This window comes from Mustela nigripes, chromosome 3 (assembly GCF_022355385.1).
Source record: "Mustela nigripes isolate SB6536 chromosome 3, MUSNIG.SB6536, whole genome shotgun sequence".
Taxonomy (NCBI): Eukaryota; Metazoa; Chordata; class Mammalia; order Carnivora; family Mustelidae; genus Mustela; species Mustela nigripes.
In genome coordinates this window covers 162,469,824-162,489,990 of record NC_081559.1, presented here as the reverse complement: position 1 = coordinate 162,489,990, position 20,167 = coordinate 162,469,824, and the positions used below count along the sequence as shown (strand labels likewise).

The following is a 20,167-nucleotide window of genomic DNA, read 5'->3' as shown; positions in this document are numbered from 1 at the left end:
AGCAGGTGCTGAAACAGCCAGGGACTAACCGTGAGACTTACTCTTGAGCCTAAAGCTAAAAGCCAGAGCTGGCCAGCACTGCAGGTGTGGAAAGGGCCACTCACAGGGGCATACTTGTAGAAGGACAGTGTCACTGCCAGAAGCACGATGCAAGGCAGGGAGGGAAAAAGGAAGAAATGCCCCAAACTCTTTTTCCTCCCAACCTTTAATCTCTTGCTATGTCTCCAACTGGCACAGCTCAGCAGGAAGCCAGAGAGCAAGGCGTCTCAGGTGGTGCACTCTGTAGAGATCAGCTTCCTGGGGCATAGAAGGGTGCTAGGTGGATCTGGATGGGAGCAGGAGGAAAGCCAGCATGTGCCATTGTTGTCTGTAAGTGACTCTTTCTTTAAATAATGAGAGGCTGCTTGTGGCCAACTTCATTCTCCTCCCCACCACCCAGATCAATCACGGTGCCTGCTGTTGCCTGACATTAGTTTACTCCTCAGTCTTTCTGCTTTTTTTCCACTCTATGGTCTACTATTTTTTATATGTCTTGCCTAAACTTTTCCAGAAAAAATCTGATGGTGTCACTCTCTTGTTATGGACAGATTACTATGGCTTACGCACTTGTCTCTGGTTCAGTTAGCTAGCCAGTTCAAAAGCAGGCTGGCCTGTGAGTGAAAAATGTCTCAAAAAATGTTGTGGGTGGTAGACTTGTCAGAAGAAATGGTCTAACTAAAGCCACCTTGCATGTCCAATTTGTCACCCCCACTTCCACCCCAAGGTGACCATCCTCCCTAATGAAGCATAATAATATCAATGTCCAGTTGTTGAGAGAGACAGACAGGCTAATGCTCACCGTTAGAGTCCCCTAACACAGGTCAAGTTGCCTCTGTCAGTTGAACTCACCAGATGTGCCTAGCGTGGCTGTTTCTTTTTCTGTGATGCGTCTTCAGCGTCCGCCTCTGACAGCTGTCATGTCCCAGATGTTATGTTCAGGGTCTGGTTCATGAGCTGATGTTGTTCTGCTTCTAATCAGAATACCCATATTCATTTGTCTTCATAAAAAGTAAATGACTCTGTCAGTGAGGTTCCTGATAAAAGGAACAGGGCATGACGGTTTTTATTCATAATCAGCTCTGCGAAACCTCCTGCAAATAGGAAATGAGTGTTTTCTGGCATTTTGGATTATGTTGAAAGTTGAATTTACAAAAAATGATAGCAGCTGTTGGGAAAGTTTCAGGATGGCCACCTTGATTGGTGGCAGGGATGCTCTACTTGTGCGGTGCCCATTTCTCCTTGGTGTGGCTTCTCCTCTAAGTCACCCCCTTCAGGAACAGGTTGGTGGAGGCAACCCCAGAGCAGTTACTGAGCCATTCCAGACCACTTCTCTATGTCAGAACTCGCTACAATGGATGACTCTCCACACATACTTTTCCCTCCTGAGAACACGTATTCCTTTTTCTCTCAATCTTGTAAAATTCTCATCCTTCAGCATCAACTCAGATGCCTCTTTCCAGGCTTGGGAGGGCAGTATCTGCAGTCAGACCACTTAAACTTTCTATCTAGTCCAGCCATCCATCAGTTGGACCTTAATTTCTTTATCTGTAACCATGGGAGAGTAATTGGGTGAGGCTGCGTGTATTAGTGGTTGAGCGTGTCGGCAGCAGAGCCAGACTGTCTGGTTTCAAATGGTGGCTTCACCACCTCCTATTTGTATGACCTTGAGAAAATTAATGAGCCCTTCAGTGCCTCAGTTTCTCCACCTGGAAAATGGAGGTCATAAGATCTGTACAGATCTGCTGTGAGGATTAAATGAGTTTATTGAAGAAGAAGCCTATAGAATAGTGCCTCACACATGGTAATGTTTCATGAGTGCTCTGCTTTATTAGTTTCTATCTCACTGGATTGTAGGGATTAAGTTAGGTAAAACATATAAAGCACTGGAATCATGCCTGACCCAAAGTCAGTTCTCAATAAATGTTGGTGGTAGTTGTTAACGTTGCAATTTTTCTTATTATTCTCCAACTTGCCAGAGAGAGGTTATCTGTCTCTTGTGTTCCTACAGTATATAAATAATACCTTTAGGACTATTTCTACACTGTCCTTGTTTGGATTTTGTCTTTCATGTTGGACTATGTGGTCCTTATAGGCAAGCATCAGTAAGAAATAAATGTTTGAAATTGCTTAATATGAAAAATGGCTATACCTTGGTAAGGTTTTTGTTGCTAGCTGGTCAGCATTGACACTGGTCGCTTGTCAGTGGAATTCTTGAATTAGTAAGAGGCCAACAGCAATTGGGTTTTTGGTTTCGGTGCATCTCCCTCTCCTCATTAGCTCATGTGGTTTAGCAAGTACATAGGCTGAACACAAATACTGGTGCTAAGAGTGGGTCTTTTCCTATTCTTCAGGTAAGGGATATGCAGTGTTTGAAATGAATGGTGTTAAGTGAGAGCTGGGGCCTCTCCTTTTCACTCCCCTTATGTGAAACATTCGCTTGCTTTCAAATGTAGTTGTCATACCCTTGACACAACCTGGAATTCTACCACCACAAAGCTTGTTCTAGAAAGACAGCCATATCCCAAAGATGACTCATTCAGGTGATGGCTAACTACATTCCCTCCCCAGGCTAATGACTTGAGATGCTTGGAGATAAAAGAAAAAGAATATAAGTAACAATTTATCACTTTCTGTTTGGGGCCTTCCTGCGGTAAAAAGAAATATATCTCTGTCTGACTTGAAATGGTTTGACCTGTGCTTGTGATAAATTAATGACTATAAAAGAATTGACATCAAACAATGATTTGCTTGAGAAATTGCTGTACTTAGGCTGAAATGATGCTTTCAGTCAACACTCCGTGTCAAGCAATCATCCCTACTTGCTGGTAAACATCTTTGCAGGTGCACATACATGACAAGGGCACCACGAAATGCCCAGTGTGAGCCCTTGTTTGTTGGAAGGATGCACAGATGCTATTTTTGCAGTCTGGTTCATAAGTTTATATTATACTTCAGAATAATCTTAAACATTAGTTCATATAGATAGTAAATGAATGAGTGGTATATTTCTGATCGAAGAGAAGCATAGACTACTTTCAAGGCTTAAAATGTATTATAGCCAAACTATAGAAAGGAATTTATCCAGTAGAATTTCTCCCTTCTATGTGTTATTTCAGACCGGATTAAAATCTTAAATGTGTTGGCTTTGTTTGTTGGTAAAAAGTTGGTACTTCTCTTAAAAACACATTTGTAAGCAGCCTTAATTTTATCATAAAATATGTATAACTTTGGTGGTAGGTTCTATTCTGTAGCCTCTGGGGGCATCCAAATGTGTTCTCTGTGGCGACTGTGGATTTAGCTGTTCTGTGTGATGTGCCTTTAACTTCCAGACAATTTGACCTTGTGTGTTTTCCATTCAGCAGCTGACCAATTAGCTTCTGTACAGTTTATCCGTATGTTGTGATGCTTTTTAATATCTTACATCCAAACCTTCAGCTTGTCTCATTCTGGGTTGGGATTGTCTGTTGGCCTAAGAGCTGTGGTCATTGTACTGTGTTTGTCCTGTGAGTTTCCCCAAACCAGCTGTGCATACGGCTGTTTGTCCAGGCTCTGGGGACCAGTAGACTCTGTTATACTAAAGGTTAAGCAGATGCCAGGGCTCTATCTAGATTCTACTATTTGGTGCTAATTTTTGGTATATTTGTGTATGGTTTATATTTTTAATTTCCTATATATTATGATATTTTGAAGCCTTCAAAACCTTTCTGGCTGGGGAGACACTGCCCCTCCCCAGGCTAACCAGTTCTTAGCCATAGCAAAGACTCAGGGGCAACATGCCTTTGATAAGAAAAATAACCAATCTAGAGCCATGCCTCCTCCATCAGCTCATTTACACCAAGCCAACATTTCCCCTGCTTACTCACACCAGGGCCCTTACTCACGCCAGCCAATGAACGACCACCACTGTAGCCCCAAACCCATTGGAATTATTCAAACTAGCCAATCCTAAACTGTTTCTCCTGCCCTGCCTCGCGTTTCCCATGGAAGCCCCAGTAAAGACTGTGGCCTAGGCTTTCCCCTCACTCTTGTTTTTTGCCTCCTGACTATCCTGAGGCTTCCCCCATGTGGCCTGTATGGTGTGGTGTACTTCCTGTCCTCAGGACCTGTGAGTATAATAAACTTTAGTCTTCCTGAACCTCTTCTGTGTCTCCCCTTATGACTGACCATCCCACAAAATCACACAAAACAATTTGCATTTTCATCAGTCGTGTCAACATTTGAGGGAGTCGTGTTGGAGTCAGTCAAAATAGACTATGCTTTTGCTTTTCCTTGTGTACTCCATGTGACTGATGGGGGATCACTGATTGTTACATATATCTTCACACAAGGGGGGTGCCACTAAATGTCCTTGTTTCATTTCAGTGCTTATCTTGTCTCAGTGTCAGGAGCTTCTCCTTCCTATCTAATCCAAGGCAACTGGTTTCCCTTTGTCTCTGCCTTAATAAATCATTTTCTAGAATTATTTGAGATTCATTTCAACATGCCAGACTCCAGAACATTCATCCAGGTAGTCTTCCTCTCAAAATTACAAATGCAACAAAATCTGCTAGGCTCAAGATGTCGATACGTGTTCAAAGAGCACACCTTGAACCTTGAAAAGAATATAAGTGATAAAAGATGGCACTAACTGCATGCTGACTACCATTCTCCTAGAAGCTCCACTTCTGCAATGAATTGGCTCCCAGAGAATCAGGTCTTTTGTTTTTTAACCATATGATGAGGAAAGCACTCATGGGCTTTTGGTAAGACTGCCCTAGAATCACACTGGCCACTGTCACTTACTACCTGTCTGATCTTAAGGCCACCATTTCACATCTCTGATTCTCAGTTTCAGCTTCAGTAAAATGGGGACAATGGTAGCTACCTCATGGTGTTGTCATGAGGATCAAATGACATCATCAAATAGAAAGTACGTCCCAAATGGTAGCCATTCCACAATGTTGGTTTCTCTCTGCCCCATTTGTTAATGCAATGTGACTGTAATGCTATATAATGATAAGTACACTCAATTTAATTTTTAACAAACTACACATTAAATCAGAATTTGTAGCTGTTTAGACCAGGTTGAGCAGTTTATTTTTCTTACTGAGAAGAAGGGGTTTGCTCAGCAAATTTTTCTGTCAACTGGAATGGCGCTAAGGAGAAAAGTTAAGCTACTTACAGCTTTTAAAAATTCCTACTTGCAATAAAGAGAAAGAATTAATTAAAAACAACCATTATCTAAGTCACTGAAAGGGTTGGAGAGACAACCTATTTAGTAATGCTTGCCACTGATTTGTACGCAATTAGTTTCTGTGCGACTTACAAAGGCGTGCCTCATTAAAACTAGTCTGTATTTCAGACATCTCATCAATTAAGATGTGTTTCCTTTTCAGTTAATCTGAATCCGTGAGTTTCTCTGACATTGCAAAAATGGAACGTTGAGTTCAGGTAAAGAGCTGTCCATCCTTCACCAAAACTGTGGGAAAGACCTTTATTCAATTATGGAAATTTACATTACATTTACATTACACTACACTTAGGCTAATTATTGCTACACTCCTATTTCTTAGCCCTTCATTAATTCATAGAACATTTATTGACAGCCAGTCAATGAGCTAGCACTCAGTTACAGAAGAATTTTTCTTCTGGCATCAGGGAAAGAGATAAAACTTGCCTTCTTTAACAGTGAAAATGTGCTTTCTCCCTCTATCTGCAAATCTTGATCAGATCCAAATACTGATAGATACCAGGCTTAACAAGATGTTTAATAAATCATCTCATGCACACTTTACTCCATCCTTTGAATGAATAAGGGCATGTCAAGAGTCAATCATTTGACATCCAGAAGTGAATACAGGGATGACCCAGACATTAGGTGAGGCCAGAGAGACATAGGTGATCAACTGACCTCAACTTCAGGCTTAAAGGTACACTATAGGTGGTTATCATTATTAAGATATTTTTAGGATGCAATTATATATTGCATGTTTCTATTGCTACTTGTGTATTTTTACCATTATTTCTCTGCTTGTTCAGGGTTATTAAGAAGTGATTAGAAATGACAGCACTGAGTTGGATCATGCTGTTTGCCTGCCACCCTGATGTTATAATTTTGATCTTTTCTTAACAATATTCTCTAAATATGTATAACTTGAAAAAGCTCCCAAAACCTTTTGTCAGGGTCATCAGTGACCTCTTGATGATCACTTCTCAGTACTCATACTGTGGACTTTGCAACAGCTTTGACACCACTAAGCATTCCTTTTTTCTTGTTCTTTATTTTTCTCTATCTTTTGAATTATTTGAATTCGGTTGCAAACTTTAAACTCTTTAGTTTTATACTAGATCCCTCAAAATCTTATCCAGCCACTTGGTTTCATGAAAGAACATTTTAATGTAATTCTTGAGCAAAATCTTTTATTTTTGTGTTTATTGCTATTAAGTAAATGTAATCCTTTCCTACTATGTCAGTGCTCGGTGAATGTTTGCCAAATTTGGAATGACCATGGAAACTGGGTTTTTAAATAGTCCTTTATCTCCTACTTTATCATTATAGCATAGTTGTCTGAAATTCTTCATCTATTTCTATTTTTTTAACCTTGTAATTTTTATAAAATTTTGTGTAATTATTATTGATTTAGCTTCTTTGATGTGGAATCCACTCCTTTGGCCTAAGCGTCTTTAACTCTTTCCCCAGCCCCCTATTTCTCTCATTCATCTGCTTCCAGATCTGTTTTATTCTTCTTGGGATCTTCAATTTGAGACTTCTTTTACAAGTTTTTTTTTTTTTTTAAATATATAGTCTCTTTACTTCTAAAATGTTTTTCTTTTTTCTTCTTTCTAGCCAGCTCGCCCCTCTGTTCTTGTACTTGCATGCACTTTAGCTTTGTCTTAAGTTTGAGGAGAAAGATCCAAGTTGATTCTTATCTTCTTGTGTATTTAAATCTTATCTCTTCATTTCAGTGGCAGCTTGTAAAGCCTATTTTTGTCTCCAAAGTTTAAAGAACTGACAAGGAGGCATGGTTCTCATTCTCTTGTCAACCAAGATGCTTGAAAGTGTTGTCTCAACATGGAGCTTCCATTTCTTTCCTATGCCCTTTGCAATCCAGTTTTACTCTCCTTGTCTAATGTCTTCTCTGAGAAAACTCACTTCTTGTTTTCTCTTGACCCTTTAAGTACTCATCTCCCTAAACTCCCTCCTTCCCAAAGCTCTCTACCCTCTTGGGGTCCATGACACCATTTTTCTCTTGATTTCCCTCCGGATCCTTTTGGTCTTTTTTGGGCTTATTTGTGGGCTTCTTTTCAACACTTATTCCTCTCCAGGGTTCTGGCCTTGCTTCTCTGTTCTTGTCACTATGCATAATCTTCCTGGGGAAACTCATCCACTTATATTGATTTAACTACTACCCCCCCACCAGGACTTTGTGCTATTTCCTCTACCATGAATGCTCCCCTGCTTTCTCTCTCTCCTACTCATCCTACAAATGACTTATTACTTCCTCCAGGAAAGTTTTCCTCAGTCTATCCTTTGGATTAACTGTCCCCTGCACTGTGCCCCCACAGTACACTTGTTGACACCATTATCATACTATGTATTACATTATGATGAAATTATCTGTAATCTCCTTACAGTCAGGAACTATGACCATTTTTGTTTTTTGTTTGTTTGTTTGTTTGTTTTGTGTTTTTTAAGATTTTATTTATTTATTTGATAGAGAATGAGAGAGAGAATGATAGGGGAGAAGGTCAGAAGGAGAGGCAGACTCCTCATGGAGCTGGGAGCCTGATGCGGGACTCGATCCCGGGATTCCAGGATCATGACCTGAGCCAAAGGCAGTTGCTTAACCAACTGAGCCACCCAGGCGCCCCTATGACCATTTTTGTATTCCTCTACCCAGTACAGGACTCAAGAGCTTTCTTTGAGTCTTGCTTCTCTCTGATTGAGATATAATCCTCTTCATGACCTAGCTGAGATAAATTTTTAAATTTTTAAATTTTTAAAAATTATATTCTAGATCACATTTTCTCTTAACCTTCTATGGTATCTCTGGAAAGCCTATTATTTGGAAAGTTAATTCCTTTGTTCCACTTCCTAGTTCAGTCAAGGTCATTCTCATGTATTTACATGGTCGAGCTATGGTTTGATTTTAACCATCACCTATATGCTAATGACTCTTAACTCCTTTTCAGTAGTCCTTACTACTGTCCTAAATTGTTTCTGCACATCCTACCCCTTGCATGCAAGCATTTCCTATCCTCATGGGATAGGAAATAGGTACAGTTTCTGGTCCTTGAGTGCCCCAACACCCAGGGCAAGTTGTTCAGGGTTGATGAGGAAGGAACTACTTCTAAATCCCTCATTTCGGTGTAGTGTGTAGGTTGGGAGGGAAGCAAAGGTGGGTGCTGGTGAGGTCAGTATAGAAAAGAAGTGCCAGGGTAAGAAGGTGGTTGCATCAGTTTCATGTGGCTGCTATAACAAAATGCTACAAGCTTAGACTAAAACAACATGAAGTTTTTCTCTTACAGTTTTGGAAGTTAGAAGTCTGAAATCAGTTTCAGTGGACTAAAGTCAATGGCTGGTTTCTTCTGGAGGCTCTGAGGGGAGAATCTATTTCCTTTCCATTTTCAGCTTCTAGACATTTCCAGCATTCCTTGGCTTCTGGCTGCATCATTCCAATCTCTGCTTCCACTGCCTTCTGCCTTAACTCTGACATTCCTCCCTCTATTCTTTCTTTTTTTTTTTTTTTAAGATTTTATTTATTTATTTGAGAGAGAGACCATGAGAGAAAGCAAGCAAACTCTCCGTGGAGCTGGGGGCCTGATACGGGACTCAATCCCGGGACTCCAGGATTACGACCTAGCCAAAGGCAATTGTTTAACCAACTGAGCCACCCAGGCACCCAGCCTGCCTCCTTTCTATAAGGATCCTTGTGACTATATTGGGCCCATCTGGATAATCCAGGATAATCTCCCCATCTAAAGGTCCTTATTTTAACCATATTGGCATTGTCACATTTGCCATATAAGGTAGATTACATGTTCTGAAGATTAGGGCATGGATGTATTTGAAGGGCCATTATTCACCTTACCACAAGTGGTCCTGAGTCAGGGTAGAGACTGAGAGGGCTGTGAGTGAGACAGATATGGGGTCACACCCCATTAGTACAGCTGTCATGTCCCCAAACCTCTGTTCCTCACAGTAAAATATGAACAACAGTTTCTCCTTTTTGAGATTGTTATATGAAGTAAAAGAGGTAATGTATGCAAAATGCTTTGCAAGATGACTGGGACATGCCTTTACCCATAAATGAAGGTAGTTGTGCTAATAGGAAAATGGAAGAGACAGGAAGAGAGGGGGAGAAAGAAGGAAAGAAAGAAGAGTAAAGAAAAGAATGAAAAAAAGAAAATGGAAGGAAGGAAGGAAAAAAGAAAGGAGGAAAAAGGGAAGGAAGGGAGGAAAGGAGGAAGGGGGGAAGAAAGAAAGGGAGAGAGTTAGGGAGAAAAGAAAGGTTATTGATTGTCACCCAAGTCATCTGCTATAAGAAAAGTCATGCATGTGCATATTTCTTGCTGAATAATGTCTGTGACTATTTCATAGCTCAGGATATAAAGTCATGCACACATTTTACTAGAGCCCTGACTCCAGATTTCTTTTGCTTTCCACTGCAATTCCTTGGATTTTCTCTGGTAGAGTGTCTGACTTCAGATACACACTCAACACTTTGGGGTTGCTTTAGGGCTGCCAACATGACCTGGTCAACCTTGAGACGATAGGCCTGATCTTCATCCATTGGAGGAGTTTTGGTTCTGCGTCCAGACCAAAGATAAAGGAACTGTTGTAGGTCATCAACCAGGTTCTTGTGAGTGCAAATCCCCACCAGGCAGCAATTTTCACCTTGGGATGGATTTGCTCGTTCACTGGTCCTTGGAATACAGACCATAAGTACTTAATCTGCCATAGGCCAGCTGACCTTGCGGTTCACAAAGAAATTTGATGGAACAGTCAGGCTGGCCTCAGGCTCAGCAGTGCCAGAAACGGTGGTGTTGGGGCACAGTCTTCTCCTCCTCATTATGTGACACTGATAAGGAGTTTCTAGTTCATAAGACAACATCACTGGTGAAATCTCCCCAAAAGGAGTTGTGCAAGCCTTGCAAGAGAAAGAAATAGAGGCTGCTGGAGCAGCAATGCCACCACTTCCCTGGAGTTGAAGAAGTCAAAGTGATGGCCAAGGCAGTTGATACCCTGGCCACAGAGGGCCTTGTTCCCTCCTACCCCCACACACTGGTACCAGTGAGGATGGTTTGGATGCCACTCTTTTGATCTCTATGCCGGGGATATAGAGTAGAGCCAAGACTTCATTAAGCTCCAGTGGGATGAGTGATGCAAATGCACCTTGCAGTGCAGTTTCCACTGTGTTCCATGAGGGAGGCAGCACATTTTCATGACTCTGGATCTGAAGACCTGACCTCTCCTGACTTACCAAAAGCATGTACCCTTTTCTGCTTCCTATTTGAAGTGATGTGGGAGGAAGAGGATCCTCCGATCGTGGGGGTACAGCAGACTTGGCCAGATGCACCGTGAGCTCAGAAGCTCAGAATCCTACCATTTGGCCCATGGGGCCAAACGTTCTTGTAAGATTTTTTTTTTTTTAAAGACTTTATTTATTTATTTGAGAGAGAGAGAGACAGTGAGAGAGAGCAGGAGCAAGGAGAAGGTCAGAGGGAGAAGCAGACTCCCTGTGGAGCTGGGAGCCCGATGCAGGACTCGATCCCGGACTCCAGGATCATGACCTGAGCCGAAGACAGTTGACCAACCGACTGAGCCACCCAGGCGTCCCTTTTGTAAGATTTTTAAAGAGAAGGAGCTTTAGACTATAATTGGTGAAGAGCACTGTCTCTCCACTGTGATTGCATTTCCCCTCATATATGAAAACAGTGGCGTAGCGAGGGGGCATCTTTGGGATCAGTCTAAGAGGAAGCTGAATTGGGGATACATTTTGTCAAGTTTAATTAGAGGTATTTATATGATTATAGTCCCTTCCATATATACATGTATCTGGTGGTTAATTAATACAAATATGCAATTATGCTAAGCTATCTTTCAGACTTTGGAGCCACCTGTTCCAGGCACCTGTTTTAGCAGTTCTCACTAGGAAACTCTCCTTAATTCTTTTCATGAATTAGGAAAAAAGAGTCATACCACAATTCGGAATGTCAGAGTCCTGAATTACAAGCATGGAAGTCAGTGCCACTTACCCTTAACTCTACCCTCTCCCTAAGGATACCCATCTCTACCTACCCCCTAACCTGAACTCCCCTAACCCGACCATGACACCAGTGGCATTTCTAGTTACTTATTGCACACTCGAAATTGTGTTTCCCAGGAGGACAGTGGGGAACTGTTAAGACTGTGGTCTGTAGAGTCAAATGCTGGCTCAGCCACTTGGTATAGAGTGGGAGCTTGGCTCGGTTTTCAAATGGGAAGAGGTACTCATGGAGATGGTTGTAGAGGTTGAATTGGCTAAAAAAAAAAAAAAGAGCTGTACCTGCCCATGGTGAGCGCTCAATAAAATTTCTTCACTCTGAGTCTTTCCAAACCACATTCATCTTTTAATCAGCTGTGGTCACAGAGCACTTTGAATGTAATCATCAGAAATAAACTGAGACTACCAGAGCCAGAGGGGGGAAAAAAAAGTTAATTGGAAGGATATTAATAGCTTAAGGAGCTGAGGGAAGAGCTGACCAAACAGGTTTTGGGGATGACAGGAACCAGGGCAATTGGGGTCTCAGAAGCTGGAACACGGAAGCCATCCTTCTGAGATGCTTCTGGCATGGCTGCCTTTGCTCCTTGTTCTTGTCCAGGCTTCAGGGTTTGGGAGGGAGAACCAGCTGGCCTAGCTTGGTTTGCTTCCTCCCCCTTGGTCAGAAGAGTAGATGTTTGGGAGCAGCTGCCCTATTAAAGCCACAGGGAGCTGGGAGACTGTTCCAGGAGGTCAGGACACTGGGCAGACAAAATTGCCCATGCTCCGTGGACCTATTGCTGGGGGTCCCTGAGGACCTGCCCAGCAAACTTCTCTCGACTGACTTTCAACTTCTTCTTTGCCAAAATGTAATCCCCTTTTGTAATCACCCAATATCACTGCCTCCCGACTTTCCAGATAATCGTACCTTCTTTTGAATGACTTCTATAATGATTATTTACTTATATATTTTAAGTCTTGTTCTGGGGGCTGGTTGACCTCAGTCAACCAAAGAAATCTCTTGCCTTCAAGGAAGGAGGCAGAAAACCAAAATAACAAATAAACGTATGACATGAAGTGATAACTGTGCTCATGAGGAGGCAGTAATGAGAAAAACCATCAGAAAGGGAAGGAGCAAGGTGTGTGTGCAGGTGTTGTTCAGACCAGCAATTCAAATTTATGTGAGTCTGTCATTCAACTGTTCACATTTTGATTATTTTATTTGTTTTCTTGTCTATCCTGCATGACTAGCTGGGTTCTCCCCTCTAGGAGTGAGTATCTTAAAGGTGAAGCCGTAGCATTCATTTCTAGCCCTTAGCCCCTGCCTCATGGTGGATACTCTCTAAATGTTTGTTGAAAGAATGGATAAACCCATAGTATGGCTATCAGATGATTGTATTTTTCTGCTTGTGACCCAGCCTACAATTCTCCCACATGCGACATTGCAGATAGTAATTCCATCTGGGCTCTGCCCTTATAGGTTCTCTATAAATGTTGCTGACTGACCAGTTGGCTAGAAAAAAAACATTTGTATAACCTCCATTTATCCTGTCTCTCGCCCCTGGAATGAATTTGGCTTCTTTTTGTTATTGTTTTGTTTTTATTTTTTTTAATCATAACATGCTTTCTGAATTTAAGACCAGCTTTAAGAAAGAAATGGGAATACTATCCATTCCTCCCAAACTGAGTCACAGAGTCATGGCATCAGAATGAATCATGGCCTCTGAAAGCAGCTCCGGACAGCACCTTGCATAAGTGAAGTTGTGCCATGAGGAACAAGGGCACAAACAATGATCCTTTCATGGAAACTAGAATCCTATTAAGCCTGTTCCCTCCATGCTTGATTTCCATATTTACTGAAGTGGAGAGAACTAGATTAATCCTCATTTAAGCACTCAGTCTAAAAGTAGAAAACAAGAGAATAGAATGTTTTAAAATATTTTTATTAAGCATTTTGTAAAACAGAGCAATATCGATTGCCTGTTGTTTTGAGGTGGCCTCCAGCCTTGCAGAATTCATGGCTTTTCACTCTAGATCATGAATGAACTGCCGTGGACACGACTCTCTGGTCGCGATGGTAGCTGTGTTTTATAAATGATCAACTGTGCTGTGAATATATTTAGCATGTGCTAAATGCCCCTGAGAGGATGAGTATCATCTGTTTCTAATTTAATTGTGTTTTGGAGCATGGCACATTTTTTTTCTAGATGAATAAATATTAAGCCTTTTCCACTTCCTGAGGAAAATGAGGGTTGGATTCTGATATTCAAATTATTAGACTTATTAAATCATATTAAAATGAAAATGTAAAGAGCTATTTGATTCTATTTACAAGTTCATGTCACAATATACTGTTCAGTGAAAATGCTATGTTTTGGCATCTGAAAAACTAGATACCGACACTGAGACCAGAAACCATTTTATTCATCATTAACTTGAGTGGATGTTAGGGCTGACGGATAAGATAGTTAGAAATACTGGTGTTGGTAACTGAACAGTATCCTCATACAACACTTAAAACACTTCAAAGCAGTTTTTATCTGAATGTTCTCTGACATTCATATCATAAGCCTTGAAATTTGTATATGCAACCCAAAATACATAAAGTAACTATTTCATGCACTGACACAATTAAAAGAAGATTCACTTCAAGCTTCTGAAAAACCAAATTTGGCTACATCTGTATTTATTTGCTCATCAACCATAAACTTCCTGATGGAGCTCTTCTAGGAAAAGTAAGGGCCAACTTGAAATGGATGTCAGAAAGGGATTTTAGAGTTAATACATGTGCTTTTCTGTATAAAGAGGCCTGGTAATAGTAAGCGACTGCTATGATGGCCGAGCCGGGACGAGACCCCGGAATTCCTGTCCTTTGCACCTTATCTCCTTGTTTTCCTGAAGCGATCATTTAAATTAGCAAGATACGTATGTAATCTACAGAATTTCCCTTATGCATATCTCAACGAAAGCTGCTATTATATAAAAATAGATTCTGTACCCTGTTCATTATTTACAGCTGCATTCCTATCTACCTTCACACCCGACCTCCAGCATTGTTTTAGCAATCTCTGAGAAAAAATAGGTAAGACAGACTGTGTTTCAATGTACTCCTATGCGCAGATCAATGAAAGCTGTCTGGGGGCCTAGAGAGCAAGCAGAGCTTTTGATACCTTTCATGTGATGTTCTCTTCTCCTGGTCTCAGCCCAACTGACTAAGATGGTTCCAACAAGCTTGGTCTTTAATGGCCTGTCCACTCTGATAGTAACGACAGCTGTTGGCGTCCTATGCCAGGTCAGCTCTAGTAACTGCTCATTTATCTACCTTGCCATTGTAACCAAGTGTCCTTTGTTGTTGTTGTTTCAGTAAAATCGGAAAGTCTGAAATGGAGTCAACTATATTTCAAAATGTAAAACACTGCGAATTCATGTTGACTAGATTCCACATCCTAACAATGAAAACCTATAAAATACCCCTTTTCAGGTTGTAATCTGTTTGTATGTCAACAAAGTAACTATGAGATAAAGGAAAATATATAGAAGCCATTTCACAGATTTTTTTTTTTTTCCAGTTAAAAAAAACATGCTCGGAGGGGTGCCTGGGTGGCTCAATGGGTTAAGTCTCTGCCTTTGGCTTGGGTCATGATCTCAAGGTCCTGGGATCGAGCCCCACATCAGGTTCTCTGCTCAGTGGGGAGCCTGCTTCCACATCCCCCTCACCCTGCCTGCCTCTCTGCCTACTTGTGATCTCTGTCTGTCAAATAAATAAATAAAATCTTAAAAAAAAAAATCATGCTTGGAAAGGTTACATGTTATTAAACCAAAGTCTCTTCTAAATATCTGTATTATTAAAATGTGTAGGTAATTATAAGTAAGAAAAACATTAAGAACCTATCTTGGATCAGAATTCTTATATTGCTGGCACTAAGAATAACATTATAACTATTATTTGTGGAACATCCCGAGGTTTAATAACCTGCCTGAGGTCCTTACACTGAAATATTTTGCCTCTAGTCTATGTTTGAAGGGACAAATCTATTAACCCTTTGGTAAAACTCCTAGTTCTGGTTTAAGTATATTCAATACTTTGTTAAATGCTTGCAGGAATATGAGTCCTTGGTATATTAACAGATGCATTTTGCAATGATTGGTATATCATCAAATACACTGAAATCGATAGAATATTTTTTTTTCTAACATGTCAGTTGGAACACCTTTTCCTTGAATTATTACAATATTTTAAATTAAAAAAGGATGCTATTTAGAAATCCAAACAATTGCCCAATTCCTGATAAAAGTGATACTTTGATATTTAAGAATTAATTGATGTGAGTTTCCCAAGAGGGCTTTGACCCTGTTGATAGTTTTGAAACTATATCTGATGGACTAATTAGATTGTCTACACTGGTACCCCCAGAGATACCCAAATGCACTTTTTTTAATCAGGGAGAGGTTGTAAATGCCAGAAACAAAATCTGAGAGACCACCCCTCTCCCATGGCCATTGGCAAAGGGATTCAATGCATCACACCCCCTCCTTGAAGTCTTCCCAATCAAACCCACTCAGCCAAACTCAGTTGGCTTCTCACAGACTAAACCCTTTGATTATTCCTTTTCCCTGACCTATGAATCTAATCACTACATTATTCCCATTTATTGACCTATTGTGATTTCTTATTGTAGCATTAAGGCACTGGGTTTGCTAATTCTTTTGGAATACCCCTAACCCTTGGTACATCTCGAAGGTGGCTCTTTTGATCCTTGCTCTTGACCTGAAAAACGAAGGTCCATATTCTTGACTATCCCTTCCCTTGAATCCATGTCCTCTTCCAAGGAATTTATAAATATCAGCAAGAGGTCAGTGCAAGATTCCCCACTGTGTCAGCCTCCACCTTCTTTTTCTAGGTGAGTCCTTTCTGCCAAACCCAGCTCCATCTCTCCTGTCCTCCCGTTCCCAAAACGTGTTATTGGCAACTAAAGCCAGGTCACGAGATGCTTCACAGAGCTCTGCCACTAAATGTACAGGGAAAAATAATATTGTAATCCTTGCAGATACTTCAATTCAGCATGGTTATTTTGCCTGTTTCCTTTCAGATTATCTCGGCTTGGTCTCTGGGAACCACCCATTAGTGACCGTCATAAAGTAAGTATACATTTAAAATTTTTCTTTCAGTCAGCTGTAAATGGAAATCTCAGTTTTGTTCAATGATTTTCACAAAAGACCGTTTCAAATATTTTATCAGTGAACGGTGGCATCATGACTGGGTGTTTCATATATAGGAAAAGATAATAAACCTTTTCTTTAACCTTTTCTTTCTGGAAGAGATACCGGAAAGGTATGAAGTAAAGCAGGCACTGCCTCTCACCCTGGGATATTACCTGTAGCTGAAGAAAGTGTATTTGCAGCCCCTGAGTGGAGTGGTTTCATTTCATCATCTTCATCCTTCGCAGCTGCCAGAGTCCTCTCAGGGGAGGAGACATTACAACAGCCTCTTCCTTCATTTTAAATTGGGCTGTAGCCCAAGAAAGTATCTCAAATGGCATTAAGCCAATTAACATCTAGCCCAGAATTTAGCACCTAATGGGCATATAATAGGTATTGGTTGGAAATGAATGTAGGTAGACTCATTAATCCATTAATCTGCCTCTCCGTGAGGTCCTTGCCACTGTAAGGCAATGTGGTGTGCTGGTTATTCCCCCAAATCTGGAACAAGGTGCTTGGATTCATTTCCTGGTTCTGCCACTTACTAGCTGTATGACTTTGGCCTCATGTTTAAACCTCTCAGTATCCCAGTTTTTTCATTTATAAAATGGGGCTACTAATACTACCTATCTCGATCAGAGGTTTTTACAAGGATTAAATGTGTTAATATTAGCAAAAGGCTTCAAATAATGCCTGACACATAGTAATCTTTGTAAAAATGTTGAATAAATTAAAATACATGATGCATATAGGAACATTCCAAGGTCCCATGTCTAGAGACAAAAATTGGTTTGGCCTGGAAGCAATGACACCTCAGTAGCAATAAACACACCTACTGCCCAAATCTTGCTTTTAATACTATTTTCCAGTAAAAGGAACCCAAGCTCCTTGGAGAAATAGCTGATCTAGGACTAAGGCAAGAAATACACAGAATGAGCCTGGAGAATCTTGTAGTACCAGAAAGTAAGGTAATGCTAAAAGAAAAATGAAAAACAAAACAAAGCAAAAAACACCTCACAAAAGTGTGACACAAAGTATGTCACAAGGACATAGGAGTTAACAAAAGTACTCCCAACCACCAAAGCCACACACTTGGAGCAACAAAATAAAGTAGTGGTATAACCCAAAGAATAAAATCAATATATATTCAGATATTAATAATTAGATCAATATATGAAGAGAATAGGGGCACCTGGGTGGCTCAGTCGGTTAAGCGGCTGCTTTTGGCTTAGGTCATAATCCCAGCATCCTGGGATCGAGTCCCACATCAGACTCCTTGCTCCGCGAATGCCTGCTTCTCCCTCTGCCTCTGCCTGCCATTCTGCCTGCCTGTACTCTCTCTGCCTCTCTGACAAATAAATAAATAAAATCTTAAGAAAAAAAATATATATGAAGAGAACAGATAAATCTTCCACGTGGAATAATTCCAAATACTCCATGTAGATACTCTGCTTTCCAGGAGGTAAAGGATGACTCCCCATGGGGGTTGCACACCCCGATTTTCCTCCAAGGAGTACAGTAGGAAAGGGGTTGGGGTGGGGGCTGGGGAAGAGCCACATACCACAGAGGAACTTGACAAACACTATCTCAAGCCAGGTCATCTGGATTAACTTCCCCAGTGATAGGTCATCTTGATAGTCCATGTCCTTCACAAGGTGTGATAAGACTGATGCTTTACCTCTGGTCCTCTTCCCCAAAACACCTCACCCCACTCTCCTTGTGAGAAAAACAAAAGACAAATTTTAGTACAGGTACATCCTACAAAATACCTGACTACTATTCCTCAAAACTACCAAGGTCATTAAAAATACTGGCAGTCACAACCAAGAGAAGCCTAAGACAAGACCACTAACTGTAAATGTGGCATTGTGGATGGGATCCTTGAACAGACAAAGGACATTAGGTAAAAACCAAGGAAATCTGAATATTATAAAAACCAAGGAAATCTGAAAACTATAGAGTTTAGTTAATAGTATATCAGTGTTAGTTCATTAATTGTGAAAAATGTCCTATAGTAATATAAGATGTTAATGATAAAATCTGAGTAAGGGATATACAAGAACTCTTCATATACTGATAATTCTGCAAATCTAAAACTGTTTGAAATAAAACATTTATTTAAAAAAATAAGGAAGTGTGCACATTAAAAAAAAAAAACTGGTTTGGAGGTGTACTCTCCATTTTCTAAGTACCAAAATAATACCATGTTGAAAAATGCTAAATTTAACTAATTTATATTTTGAGAATCCTACACAGAGAATTACATTCCACATTAACGTTTTGAATTGGATAAAGGTAGACATATCCCTAAAGCATTCTGCTGTATTTCTGCTATCTCCAAGTGGAGGAAGAAGATAACAATTGGCAACACAAACCTTTTTTTTTTTTTATCCCCAAGAATAACAGTTTTTGGAGCTCCAAGTGTATTATGATTTGTGCATTAGTTATATATTGAACACATAATTATTATCCCACAGTTTCTTTGGATCAGGAATCTAGATGGGTCCTCTGTTCCAGGTCTCATAAGGGTATAATCAAGAGGTTGACTATGCTATGGTCATTTTGGGAGCTTTTTTCTTCCAAGTCCATGTGCTTGTTGGTGGAATTCAGTTAAGGTTGGAGGACTGAGGTCCCCTGTCTTCTTGCTGTCACCTGGGTGCTCTCATCTCCTAGGTGTTGCTCGCAGTTCCTGGCCGTGGGGCTGCCTGCCTCTCTCAGGGTAGCTGACTTCAGAGGCCGCAGGAGAATCTCTTACTCTAGTCTTTTAAGGTGGAGACTTGCATGATGTAATCTTATCAAGGGAGTGACTCTCCCGTAGGCTTTGCCGTAGTCTATTGGCTAGAAGCAGGTCACAGGCTCTGTCTTCTCCTTAGAAGAGAGGATCACACTAGGGCCTGGCTCGTTGGGGATCGCCTTAGAGCATATGCACTACCACAGGAGAGCTTTGAAACAGATCCAGGCAGCTGGGCATAGATGAGCCAACTAAAGAAGAGAACAAACTGCAAAGGCTGGCTTCTTATTTTCAAGCAAACTACATCTTGAAGGAAATAAATAAGTTTCATCCCCACCCCAAACCCCTCCCCTGCCCATAATTATGTTTTAAATATATTCCGCAAAATTTAAAAATATTACTCAAAGTTATCAAATGAGAGTTCCAGTTATTCAAGCTGAAGGAGCCAGAAAAATATATTTGGAGACCATTCATAAATACATCACATTTTCCTAACTCGTGTTTTCTTTTTTATTAGCAGTGAAGAAATCTGGACAAAATTTCAACAATATTTTTGCATTTTAAGAACTCTCATGAAAGCTTAAATAATATGATCTCATTTTCAACATTTCATGACTTAATTTTTCTCTTTTTTGAGACTGTAGTTTTTTAATACTTATGTTTTAAAATTTGGTCTACTAATAATGATTAATAGGTTGATATTGTTTAGGTACTAATTTTTACATGATGCTTAAAATTTGTGCATTTTAAATATATTTAATATTTAAATATATTAAATATTCATTTTCCCTGACTTCGTTTTTCTGGATTCTGAATCCTTTTCTCATAAAATGTTACATACAGAAATACTGGTATTGTCATTTTGCTCCAGTGCTGTAATCACCACCCAGATTTTCAGGATCTGAGAAAAAAAAAAAAAATTGCCCCTTGTAACACCAAATGCTCCAGAAAGCCTAGCTTTTTGGCATTGGAGCAA

The 20,167-nt window shown here is 40.4% G+C and overlaps 1 protein-coding gene and 1 long non-coding RNA gene across 5 annotated transcripts in view; one reads left to right on the top strand and one right to left on the bottom strand.

The window, feature by feature from the left end:
* Nucleotides 1–20,167, top strand: part of NCALD (neurocalcin delta) — a 391,013-nt gene that overhangs the window by 190,390 nt on the left and 180,456 nt on the right. For all 4 annotated transcript variants that reach the window (XM_059394947.1, XM_059394944.1, XM_059394948.1 and 1 more), the window contains exon 3: nucleotides 16,352–16,400. The gene's annotated coding sequence lies outside the window, so the exon portion shown is untranslated. The remainder of the gene's footprint in view (nucleotides 1–16,351; nucleotides 16,401–20,167) is intronic.
* The window catches only part of LOC132014213 (uncharacterized), a 53,241-nt gene that overhangs the window by 18,924 nt on the left and 14,150 nt on the right, over nucleotides 1–20,167 (bottom strand). The window lies entirely within an intron of this gene.